The sequence below is a fragment of the Narcine bancroftii genome, chromosome 4 (assembly GCF_036971445.1).
Source record: "Narcine bancroftii isolate sNarBan1 chromosome 4, sNarBan1.hap1, whole genome shotgun sequence".
In the NCBI taxonomy this organism is placed as follows: Eukaryota; Metazoa; Chordata; class Chondrichthyes; order Torpediniformes; family Narcinidae; genus Narcine; species Narcine bancroftii.
Window position 1 is genome coordinate 223,386,125 of NC_091472.1, and position 12,129 is coordinate 223,398,253.

General features: G+C 43.2%; 1 long non-coding RNA gene across 3 annotated transcripts in view; it reads left to right on the plus strand.

Annotated features, from left to right (window-relative positions):
• The window catches only part of LOC138761630 (uncharacterized), a 36,918-nt gene that overhangs the window by 8,480 nt on the left and 16,309 nt on the right, over window positions 1–12,129 (plus strand). Inside the window, exon 2 of one of the 3 annotated variants that reach the window (XR_011356401.1) lies at window positions 4,460–4,486. The exons of 1 other annotated variant lie outside the window; for it this stretch is intronic. This is a non-coding gene — a long non-coding RNA (uncharacterized lncRNA). Of the gene's footprint in view, window positions 1–4,459; window positions 4,487–5,460; window positions 5,521–12,129 lie in introns of those variants that run through there. One more of the 3 variants, XR_011356402.1, reaches the window with a different exon arrangement.

Consider the following 12,129-nt stretch of genomic DNA (forward strand, 5'->3'; position numbering starts at 1 on the left):
AAAGTTCGTTGGGTATACTTTGAGTACGGACCACATTCAGGTCCACAAAGCTCTCAGTACTACTGCTATCAAACAGGCATTTTATTACCTTCCTGTTGACAGTGATATCAATCATCGAGCGCCCGAGTCTGTGGGGAATGTCCTCTGTTAGCATGGTGGATGCTAGGACTGCCTCGGGGTCCTGGTTGCTGCTCCCCGATGGTTGTGGTGAGCAGTGGCCAGTGGGTGTCTGTAGGAACATGGGTGTGATGAGTGAGCAGTTTTGTACATACGCGTGTTGACCATATCATCTGGTTGGCGAGTCGGGTGAGTTGGAGTAGATGGGGGTCGACTGGCCTATGATGGCAGCACCCAGGAGACACCGGCCGGAAGTGACATCATCCATGTGGACGGAAGTGACATCATTGGTGCGGGAGGATGTTGGATGATGAAAGATGGTGGTGCCCATGGTGAGCACATGAAGGCAGCTTGGTTGGACAACAGAGCCAGAGTGACATCGTCGGTGCGGGCAGAAGTGACGGGTGGAATAATGGCGCTGCCCAGCATCCACATGTGGGGGTGTCCAGAGAGTCGAAGGGGGCTCCTGGTTGGTTGCGGAGGGCTGCAGCATTCCCAGTAGGTTTGGAGAGGCACACTTTAGCGAAGTAGCCTTTCTTGCCTCATTGGGAGCAATGCAAGTTCCTTGCAGGGCAGTTCTTTTGGGAGCACCCGTCCAACCCACACTAGGACCCACAGTACTTACAGTGACTGTGTCAGTGGCAGCAATCATCTCATCCACGTGGGGCCCCTCAGTGACTGTTGTCGTCAGCGTCAGCCAGGTTGGAGGTAGGGGGAGGCGAGCATCGAAGGCCTCTACATTGGTGAGCTGCACCTTCTAGGGAGCGGACCACCTCCATGATCCTGGCAAGGGAGGCATTATTCTCCTCCAACAGTCTCTGTTGAGTTGCCCTTGACTTCAGCCCTCGCACACAGGCATCTTGGATGAGTTACTCCACTTCCCCAGCAGTCACCCCAGCCTCGATTGTGCATGGGTGTGCTGGTTCTTGCAGTGCCTCCGGGTAAGCATCTGCTGTCTCACCTGGCTGCTGAACCCTGATGCTGAGCAGGTACCGGGCAGAGAGTATGATACATGCCTTCCAGGATGGCCATTGCTGGTTTGAAATCCATGTAGTCTTGGATAGCCTGGAAAGCACATGAGCCCAGCTTGGTGCATAGTACCATGAGTTTTTTCTGGTTTGTATTGATGACCTCAGGCAGTGTGTGGATGATCGCCTCGATTGCATGCTTCCAGATCTCGAAGTATGCTGGAGCATGTCGATATCCAGCCTCTCAACGGTGAGGAATTTCTCCATGGTCCTTCAATTTTAAGCTAATTAAGTTGTGAGCACTGCTGCATGAATAATTCTGATGCAGAGACCACAGACTGTACAATAGGCGTTAATTAGCTTAAACTTGAACACACCAGGTCTCAGTACACTGCTGGCTCCACATGTCTGACCGTCCCCAAAGGGGCTGGCTCAAGTCTTTATACAGGCCGGTGATTGACAGCAGGCAGGCGGGGCCAGCCACCCAGTGGTTGTACCCTACAGTAGGCTGGTAGGAGTGCGGCCAGTGTAGCAGTTGTATCACCAGAACCCTACAGCCTTTGGTAGCTCCTTGTTTGTAGGAAGCAAAGTAAAAACAAATGGAGAAAGTAAGTGTTTCTTCTGGACAAACATCACTTTAAATCAACTGCTGATAATCGCATAAATGTGGACTTACTTAGCAATTGGATATTCCCACATATATCCCTATCCACCGTGGAATATATGTTGGCAGCATTATTCTGGAGCTCAGATGCTCTTTATGGAAAAAAAATAATTAAATCAATGCATTAGTCTTTCAATCTTTCAAATCCACATCACTAATGATGGGCCACATCATTTTACAGAGTAACCAAATGTCTAGTTTTTTCCTATTTTCTCCCACCAGGCTCCAAACCAATCCCAACACCCTTGTGTAAATGGCTAATCTTCACATCTCATCACAGGCAGCAAAGCTGGCAAGCTATTCAATCCACCAAGCAGCCACGTGTACCGACACTTAGACGTACAATTTTCTTGGAGATTTCCTAACTTGGGTGTGGTAAACCACTCTCTGTATATTTATCTGTCGGGACACACCCATTGGCCTGCTATACCTCCCATAGACTCCTGAATAAAGGTGACTGTTCCACAACCTCCTCCCCAGTTCAGGACAGTCGACCAGCATGGACGTGGCTCCATTCTATTGTGAATAAAAGTCTATCAGTTTTACACAACTTCCAGTCTTTTGGAGATATTGATGGTGCATCAATGTTATGCTCAAGTCACACTCCACCCCTTCCCTGCATGGTTGTAACCAACCAATTCAGCAGAAGCCAGAAACTAATCGTGGAATCACATGGCACCAATGACTCAGTTACACCCATTCTTGCATTAAATAACCAAGTTTTCTGAATGAACTGTAACACTTTTTGTTAATTAACAAGCTGGTTGGTACATGTTTAGATAATCATCTGTGTTGCTGCAACAAAACTATCGGACTTTACAATTATTTTCAATGTTATCAATTACTGAGAACAGTTTGAACTCATGAAGAGAATGGCAAAGAATACTTAGAATTTTAAATAAAAATTGGGAGAGGCTAGCCTTCCTCACAAAGGTGACATATATATAAAAAATATTTCAGAAGATTGATTCCATGTATATTACTTTATTGGAGTTGTTTTGATCATATTTTACAGGAGTCACTTCCAGTATTGGTGGAACTGTGCCTGATAAACTTGCTCTCACTTCATATCCAGTTTTGGTTCAGTTTAAACTTAATTTTTTTCTTAATTTTTAAATTTGGACATGCAGCAAGGTAACGGGCCATTTCAGCCCATCAGCCTGTGCCACCCAATTACCCTACAATCCCCGGTACATTTCGAACAGTGGGAGGAAACAACAGTCCCCGGAGGAAACCCATGCAGACACGGAGATAACATACAAACTCCTTGAAGACAGCGTGGGGTTTGAACCCTAGTCCCGATCGCTGGTGCTGTAACAGTGTTGCAATAACCGCTATGCTAACCTTGCCGCCCATTTTTTCATTTTTACTGTAACTACTTGCATGTTTATTTAAATTAAGGTTCCACAGTTTTGATCATGTTACAAGCAGGCATGAGCCCACAAACAAGCCTACCTCAAAACAACAATTAGTGTTACTAGTTTGGAAACAAGTGGAAATACAGCAGTGTAGGCAGGATGAAGCTGAACTCTATATTTGCTGTGCTTTACCTGAACTGGGACGTACCAAATGGTGGGTATCTATTTCATGACCTTGCACATATTTAAGCAGAGTGGATAGTTCAATAGCAAATAACAGAGAAATTGTAAGGTGAGTGAAGGAAAGTTTAGGGGAGATGTCAGAGGTACGTGTTTTACACAGGGAGTGCTGGGTGCCTGGATTGCATTGCCAGGGGTGATGCTGGAGGCTGGTGCAAGAGAATCATTCAAAAGACCAGATAGGCACATAGATGTAAGGAAAATAGGTGGCTGTGGGTGTGAGATAGGGAAGGGTTAGGTAGTTGTGGAGTAGGTTTACATGGATCAGCACAACATTTTGGGCTGAGGGGCCTGTATTCTGCTGCACGTTCTATGTTTAATTCTGCCTGACCTCCCAGAAATTGTTGACAAAATCCAAGCATCACGAGGAGTTAAGATGACTGAAAATGAGAACATTTGTTTGCAGCTATTGAAAATGCAGATTTCCTAGAGGTTCCAGCAAATCTGACCTACATGACTGACTAATACCTTTTAAAACCCACACTTATAAGTTTTGTACTTGTAGCTGTTTTTTAAAGATCACTTAAGAATCAAGTATGTAGTTGTTACATAGAAAAGGGTCTAGCAAAGGTTACTGGAAGAAATTATTTAGATACAATGGCCTTGAGCCACTGAAAGCTCTCCATAGTTCCATAGTTACATGAGATGAGAGGCCTCTGTTTAAACAAGCAGTTTTTAACTGTTTAAAGGACTATTTACTCAAGCCTTTCACCAGCTCTGCTCAGAAAGAAAATAGATTTATTTAAACGGAGCATGACGCTAAACAGAGTTCAGATTGCACAAGACCTGTTTAGTTTCCTTTAATCAAACCATTACATTTGCTCAGAAAGGACTGGCCTTCAATTTTCAATGTCAACACTATATTTCTTCTGCTTGTGACTCTACAAAAACAAGAAGGAAGGCCTCTGCAACCTCACGTATCCCCAGGTTTGCACTCCCTCGACATGTCAGTTAGCCAAAAATAAATCTTTTCAATGATTTTACCTCATTAAATATGTTCAAGAAATGCTTAGAAAGTTATGCTTTTAGTTTTTAATTAAACCTTATAGAAAAGATCCATTAATATTCACTTATTTTACATTCTGATATTGACAATTTTCTTTACATTTTAGAATTCCAGTTTCTTCATTCAATAGCAGGTAGGTTTCCTTCATTCAGAAAGGGTGGACATTAGAGGCAAGGCAAGCACGTATTATCCATCCCTAATTGCTTTTGAAGAGCTCTCCATGAATAGGCTGGTGGGTGGGTTGCCTTGCCCCGTGTTGACACTGAACCTCCTCAGACTTGCACTAATCTGAGACTTCTCCTTTCATTTTGAAGATGGAAAGGCTTTGGGCAGTCAGCAGGCAAGTTATTTGCTATAAAATTGGACTTACTCTTGCAGCCCCAGTATTCATGGAGGTGATCCAAATAAGTTCCTAATCAATGGTGACACCCAGGATGCTGACAGTGTGAATATTATAAAATGTAATGGGATTAAATTTTAAGATGTATTTGTAAGACAGAACATGTGAGGCACAAATATTACTTTGTCTTGTCGGGCCTATAATGAAAGTTACTTTGATCTTGCTGCCCACAGGAACAGTCTGCTTTATTGTTTAGGAAATGCAGATGGTATATTTATCAGGAAACATCTTCACCTCCGTTAGTGAGATGTAACTAATGACCACCACTGCTCTGAAGATCCTGGGGAGCAATGCACTGAAGTTGAAGGCATCAACCTTCAACAACTGCATTTATTTTCCTTTGGGTCAGATACAATTTCAATGGAAGATATGTTTTCTCCAATTCACACTCATTCTGATTGTCACTCACAGTCAAGTGATACATAATCTTCAATGGCATTTGTTATATGTGGATTGCGGAGTAGCATGTGGCCCTCCCTGCCTGACTAAAATACTGTGGATTGTGGGTGATCACGTGTCCTCCCTGTCTGAAACTTATTTGGAAGTCACATCACCTGTCAGTCAAGGTTGGACTCTGGCCACCCATTAGTGCACACCTTGCCACTGACTCATCTAAATTACCTAGGGTCATTATTGGCTAGGCACCCAGATCAGAACTGTACATAACATCAATGCATTGCACATTCTTTCTTTCTGCCTCATGGAGCAAGCCCCAGACATCGCTCCACGCCAGGATGCTACTGTGGACATCGCTGGAAGTTTCGCAGGTAAAGTGTGCACTACACTTGGTCAGACATAAATGTGATAATAGATGAGAAGAATTGGGCTGATTTATGTCAAGACTGTATAACTAAAACAATAAATGTAAGATATAGACTGGTACAATATAATTTTTTACATCAGTTATACCTCATGCCACAAAAAATTAAATAAATTGAAATCAGATTTATCTGATCAGTGGTCTAGATGTGGCAAAGAAGTAGGAACTTTTTTACATTTCACAAGGTCTTGTGATAAAATACTTCTGGCTGGAATTAGAAATTTTTTTAGAACAAATTACAGAAGTCCAATTTCCACAAAATCCAGAATTATTTTTATTAGGTAACATTATAGGGATCAGACCTAAATTGAAAGGAATTAAATACCAGATAGAATTTGTTAAAATTGCAGTAGCAGGGCCAGAAAGTGTGCTGCCGTTGCTTGGAAATCTGATTCGCACCTGAGTTTGGAACAATGAAATGGGGTATCGTTGTGTTCCCCTTGAGAAAATTACATATAATTTAAGGAAAACATAAGATATATTTTTTACAAATTTGGCACCCATATTTTCAAAAAATAGGATTAAACTTTTAACTTTTTAGATTTCTAAATGTTCTTCTTAGCCTTTAAGACCTGCGTGGAATCCCATTAATGATGAAATAGATATGAATTTTAGACCAGATGTGATTTAATACTTTCAGCAGTAGATTCGCATTCTTATTAATTTTTTTCTAATTTCATATTTAATTCTATACACTTCTTTTCTTTTTTCTTTTATCTTTTCTTGGGACTGTAGGGGATGGAGGAGGAGGGTGTTGGGTTATTATCATCAGATATTTGATATTGAATACATTATTACATCTGTATTTTGAAATATATTTGATTGCACGTATGGTTAAAAAAATTTAAATAAAATATTCAAAAAAGGTGTGCATTACACTTAAGCTGAGCTGTAGTACTGCGATAGATCAGTGCTTGCAGAGAGCCGCACCCCTGTTGGTACAGGGGACCAGGAGTGTGTGCGTAAGTCCCTGTCTGTACAGTGTATCGGGTATAAGAGTCCAACCTGGGTCCAATGTGAATGGCTGTACAGTTGTTTAGTAACATAGTAACTAAGTATCGTTTGATGTTCTCCCCTGTTTGTCTCCTATGTGTTCATTAAAGTTACGTGTGATTGCAACTCGTGTCCAGACTCGTCCCTCTGTGAACCCACCAAACCTGATATTCTTCCCACCCACAATATTTACCCTCAATAATAAATTATACTGACTCTGTTCCATTCTTTCCATCTCTTCTTTACATTTCTCCCGAGTACAAGAGATAACAAGAAATTCATTCCAAAAATCGATTCAACTGATTTTTTGCAAAGCTACTGAAGCCGTCAGGAATAAAAAAATATAGACTTTGCAGGTGAATCAGAATCAGGATTTATTGTCATGAACATGTCACAAAATTCAGTGTTTAGTGGCAGCATTACAGATGCAAATATTGCTACAAATTACATTAAAAATAAATTAGTGCAATAATGTCTGTGGTGCACTGTCCATTCAGAAATCTGATGTCAGAGGAGAAGCTGTTTTTGTATTGTTGGGTGATCATCTTCAGGCCCTAGTACCTCCTATCTGATGGTAGCAGTGAGAAGAGGGTATGGCCTGGGTGGGGAGAGCCCTTGATGGTAGAGGTTGCTTTGTTAAGACACCACCTCTTGTAGATCTCCTTGATGGAGTGAAAAGACTGATGCCCATGATGTCGCTGGCCGAGTTCACAACTCTCTGTAGCCTCTTCCTGTTCTGTGCATTGGCACCTCCACACCAGACAGTGATGCAACCAGTCAGAATACTCTCCATGGTACACCTGTAGGAATTTGCAAGTCTTTTGCAAATCTCCTCAAACTCCTCTCAAACCCTAGCCTCCGACAACCCTTCTTTGGATTGCATTGACATGGTGTGGCGTAGATAAAAGCTCTCACATGACTGGAGGGAGAACAAATGCTTTTATTAGCTTTCAACAATGGGAAAGGTTCACTAGTTAGCTTCAGAGGGGTTCTGGGTTTAGGCGGGAAACCAGGATTATATGTTTGTAAATGGGGGTGGAGCTGGGAGGCAGGGCCAGTCATCAATACAGCACTCTCCCAGTGAATCCCAGTTCACTGCATTCACCGCTTCCTGCAGAATTAAGGGTCTGTGGATGAAGAGAACATGGAATCATAAACCACCAGAAGACGGTAAAAAATATACAGTACATACACTATTTACAAATTTAGGTGGTCCGGGGGTCTGGAGATCCTAGTGGGTTGCCTTAACACTGGGGGGCCTTGGGTCTTCTGTGATGGAGGAGTAGTGCGTTGGGGCTCTGGCTCAACAATGGAGGGAGGGTTCACTCTCCTCTTGAACTAGATCTCCTGAGGTCCTGAGTGGGAGAGGAGAGAAAGAGCTTGGTAGCTTGTGGGGCATCTGAGGCAACTGACCCACTGTTCTGGCAGGTTCCAGGTCCCTGATGGAGACAGTGTCCTCTCTGCCATCCGGGTACTCCACATAGGCATACGTGGGGTTGGCGTAGAGCAGTTTCACCCTTTCTACCAGGGGGTCAGTCTTGCTTTTTCTCACATGCTTCTTAAGAAGGACCGGACCAGTACTAATGAGCCAGGCTGGGAGTGTCGTCCCCGATGCTGACCTTCTGTCAAACGTGAAAAGTAGCTCGTGAGTAGTATTGGTAGCAGTACAGATTAGCGAGTGAATGGAGTGGAGCGCAATGTGGAGGACATCCTGCCAGCGTGAATTTGGAAGGCCTTTTTGTTTCAGGGCAAGTTTGACAGCCTTCCAGATCGTGGCATTCTCTTTTTCAACCTATCCGTTCCCCCGGGGGTTGTAGCTGGTAGTCCTGCTTGACACGATGCCCCTCACCAGCAGGTACTGACACAGATCGTCGCTCATGAAGGATGGGCCCCGGTCACTATGAATATAGCCGGCATACCCAAACAGGATGAAAATGACGAGGTGGACGTTATGAAATCCATGTCTGAGCATGGATTGGTGAATAGGAAGTGGGAGTACTCATCGACGACTGAGAGAAGTAGATGTTCCTGCTCATGGAGGGAAGAGGTTCTTAAAATTGATGCTGAGCCATTTGAAGGGCCTGGATGACTTGATCAGGTGCGCTTTTGCAGGGTGATAAAAGTGTGGTTTGCAATCAGCGCAGACCTGGCATGACCTGGTCATTTCCCTAACATCTTCTACAGAGTCGGGCAAATTGCGGGACTTGACAAAATGAGCCACCCGGGTGACCTCTCGATGGCAGAGCTCATTACGTATGGTCTGCAGTTGGCTGGTGTGTGCAGAGGCACAGCTTCCTCTGGATTAAGCATCTGGAGGGTCATTAAGGGCCCCTGGCCGATAGGCAATGTCATAATTGTAGGTGGAGAGTTCGATCCTCCACCTCGCAATTTTGTCATTCTTGATTTTGCCCCTCTTGACGTTGCTGAACATGAATGCGACAGGGCGCTGGTCAGTGAGGAACGTAAATCTTCTACTAGCCAGGTACTGCCTCCAGTGTCTTAAGGCTTCTACAATGGCTTGAGCCTCCATTTCCACTAACGGGTTCCGGAGCTTGTGACCTTTTAACGACTGAAAAAAGGCAACTGGTCTGCCCATCTGATTGAGAGTAGCGGCCAGGGCTATGTCTGAAGTGTCACTTTCCACTTGGAAAGGTACATTCTCGTCCACCACATGTATGGCAGCTTTTGCAATGTGGCTTCGGAGGTAATTTAAAGCCATCTAGGCTTCAGCCAAGAGGGGGGAAAGTAGTGGCCTTTAAGAGTGGGTGAACCTTGTCGACGTATTGAGGGACCCACTGGGCGTAATATGAGAAACACCTCAGGCATCTCCTCAAAGCCTTTGTGGTTCCAGGGAGGGGGTGCTCTAACAGGGGGCACATCCTATCAGGATCGGGGCCAATGACACCATTGTCCACTATGTAGCCAAAGATAGCCAATCATGTAGACCTGAATACACACTTGTCGGAATTATGTGAGATTCAGGGCTCTCGCCGCATGGAGAAAGCTCTGGAGATTGGCGTCATGGTCTTCCACAGTTTGGCCACAGATGGTTTGTGTTCTCCTGTATTCCTCCTCGTGAAGTCCACAATTAGTTCCTTAGTTTAGCTAACATTGACTTGAAGTTTATTGTTATGACACCACCTAACCAGCTGATCTATCTCCCTCCTGTACGCTTCCTCATTGCCGTCTATGATTCTGCTGACGACCTTGTTGCCATCGGCAAATTTGTAGATGGCATTTGAATTGTGCCTGGCCACACAGTCGTGAGCCTGGAGTGAGTAGAGCAGTGGGCTAAGCACACATCCTTGAGGTGTGACTGTGTTGATTGTCAGTGAGAAGGAAACTTTTCTGATTCGTACTGACTGTGGTTTTCCGATGAGGAAGTCAAGGATCCAGTTGCAGAGGGAGGTGCAGAGGCTCAGACACTGAGGGTGTGATGAAAGCTGAGCTGTAGGGATGAAAAACAGCCTGATGTCAGTGTTGCTGTTGTCAGGTGATCCAGGCCTGAGTGGAGAGCCAGTGAGATTGCATCTGCTGTGGAGCAATTGTGGTGGTAGGCGAATTGCAGTGGATTCAGATCTTTACTTAGGTACGACTTCATTGTGGCCATGAACAACCTCTCAGAGCATTTTGTTACAGCTACTGGACAATGGAGATGGAGATGACAATTATATGCAGAATCCAAGGAACTGGAATTATTTTCACAGAAGCAGAAGAAACTAGGAGGCAATTGAATATGAATTTCTAAAATCATCAATTTATACAGCAAGCAAGGAAAGTAAATAATATCAATTTAAAATTCTTTCAATTCTCACCATCATATCCAATTAACACCTTTTGACTTTTGGTCTGGATTCCAATCCCCTGCCATTCTTCAGTCTTTACTCAGACGCCTTCCTGTTGTATTCTTATACCTTGAAGAAGGGCTCGGGCCTGAAGTATTGGTCATATATCTTCATCTCCTATGGATGCTCAGTTCCTCCAGCATCTCTGTGTGTTTTTAATTTAAAATTCCTTCCAAGTAACTTAGGAAAGGACAATGTACAAGTACCTTTGGACTGAGGATTACTGCAAAATAAAGCAAATATTTAAGGCCTTGCACAAAATGGGGAACATTTTGAAAAGAAGAAGACTCAAAAGATTTTGAAGGTCAGTGGATTCATTTTCAGTTGTTTCAGCAGAGAGCTGGTGGATGCTATGAGCTGAATGTTTTAAACTCAGTGAAACCTTTTGATGTCAGACCAATTGCCCCACCATGTGGCCTGTAAAATACAATGAGCTATTTCAAATGGTCAAAGGACCCAAATAATAACAGCATAAAGAGCACAGTGACACCGAACCTCTTCTTAGATATAGGTCTTATTTCCATCATTTTCACAAAAAAAAACATTTTCTAATTGAAAGATCTATTAGGTGCAATTTCAACAGAGCACAACCAATCTTTTTCAAGCAGAATAAATTGCTCTTTTTAAAGTGCAGTAACTGCTGTGTTATGGCACATTAATGAAAGTAAAACAACCTTGTGTGTGGATTTATGGATTCCTACAGATTCCTACTTCTTAATTCAATCTATAAAGCTGATGAAGAACAAACATCATGAACATAACCCAGGAAAAGCTCACATTTTATATAATGTATAAATTAATATCATCACCTGCAAAATTTAAGTTATTCGCATTTGGGAAGTGTTCAAGTAATCTTTAACTACATGTTTTAAGTTTAAACTATACTGCACGGTAACAGGCCCTTCCAGCCAATGAGCCTGTGCCCCCCAATTACATCCAATTAACCTATAACCCTGTCGTTTTGTAAGGGAAACCCACACAGACATGGAGAGAGCGTACAAACTCTTTATAGACAGCGCCAGAAGTGCTACCCCTGCATAACAATGAACCATGCAAAAACATGGAAATGTCACACATTAACAAGGTCACTTCATTGCTGAAGAAACAGCCTCAAAACAACTCAACCTGCAGATTTTTAGTGATACACAGCTCTTGTAGGAGGTGACATAGATAAGGGGGGATGAAGGGTGAGATCATGTACTGATGTGAAAACAAGATTGAGAATTTTACAACTGAGGCATTTTGTATGAAGCCCTAAGGAATTAGATGTGTAAATAAGACAATTGTCAGCAAAATTAAAATCTCAAATGTAGAGAAGGGGGAAAAAAAATAAGCTGACATTGACGACATAAGTGAAATTTTCCACAGTGGATGGACTGAGGTGGGCAATATTGAACTGTAAGCCAGTCAGAATGATGGGGGACCAGGGATTGTAAAAAAGGGGCAAAAGAAAATGACCTTAATCTTCACAATGGATGTCCTTCTTGACTTTAATTTTGGCTGAAGGTCTGCAGAAAACGAATTCAAGGTTTACATCCTTAAAACTATAGGAAAAATGAGGTTAAAAGAGGAGCCTGCAGATGCTGGAGATCTGGAGCATGTTAATGGGTGGGAGAGAGCATTATCTGTGGAGAGCAATGGCCAATCGGCTTTGGGCTAAGCCCTTCACTGGGGATGCCAAATGGGCAAATGCCTGAATAAGGTGGCGGGGGAAGGAG